Source organism: Carlito syrichta, unplaced genomic scaffold (genome assembly GCF_000164805.1).
Source record: "Carlito syrichta isolate Samal-C Ts95f unplaced genomic scaffold, Tarsius_syrichta-2.0.1 Scaffold304557, whole genome shotgun sequence".
Taxonomy (NCBI): Eukaryota; Metazoa; Chordata; class Mammalia; order Primates; family Tarsiidae; genus Carlito; species Carlito syrichta.
The window spans coordinates 412,903-413,606 of record NW_007248653.1 but is presented as its reverse complement, the minus strand read 5'-3'; positions in this window follow the sequence as shown (position 1 = coordinate 413,606).

Here is a 704-nt window from a genome sequence, read left to right as displayed (position 1 = left end):
GGAGCCCAGCAGGTCGAGGCTGCGGTGGCCGGTAGCGGCCACTGCACTCCAGTCTGGGCGGCAGAGTGAGACTCCGACTCAAAAAACAAAAAACAAAAAAAAACTGACCTGTGGGAAGGAACATATCCCACCTTGAAGACTAGAGTTGCGGGGAAGGTTTCATGAAGGAGTGGAACCGGAATTTTGTGTCACCTTTTACCCTTTGGCTCTTCTGTTGGTATTTTGGAGAATTATGTATAAATAATTGTTTAGCAGCTATTAGTGAAGGAATTTATGTAAGCAGCAAACACGTACCATGGGCTAAAATCTTACTTCAGTGTTATTCGAAAACCGAAGTCAACAGAGATGGCACTTAAATCTTTCTGTTTCCTCCTAGATGCTGTGTGTTTCACAACAGATATATCCTACCAGTCGCTTCTCTCCCATTTCTGTGCCTTTGTGCTGTATAAATTGGGGAGCAATACACACCATTCCTTATTTTTTCTTCACTTCGGGGCTAAATGCTCGTCTTTGGGGGCACATTTAAGAGGGCAGGGATTCATCCACCCGTCCATAGAGCAAACAAGCAAAGAAGGCGAAGAATTTTTCTTATCTTGTGAAAGAAGCAGTGTCCCTGTAGCATAATAAGGGCTGCAGTTATGAATGGCTTGTTCTCTGTGTGCATGTAGGAAGGAGTCCCCTACTTTTTTGTGAAATAAATTGTT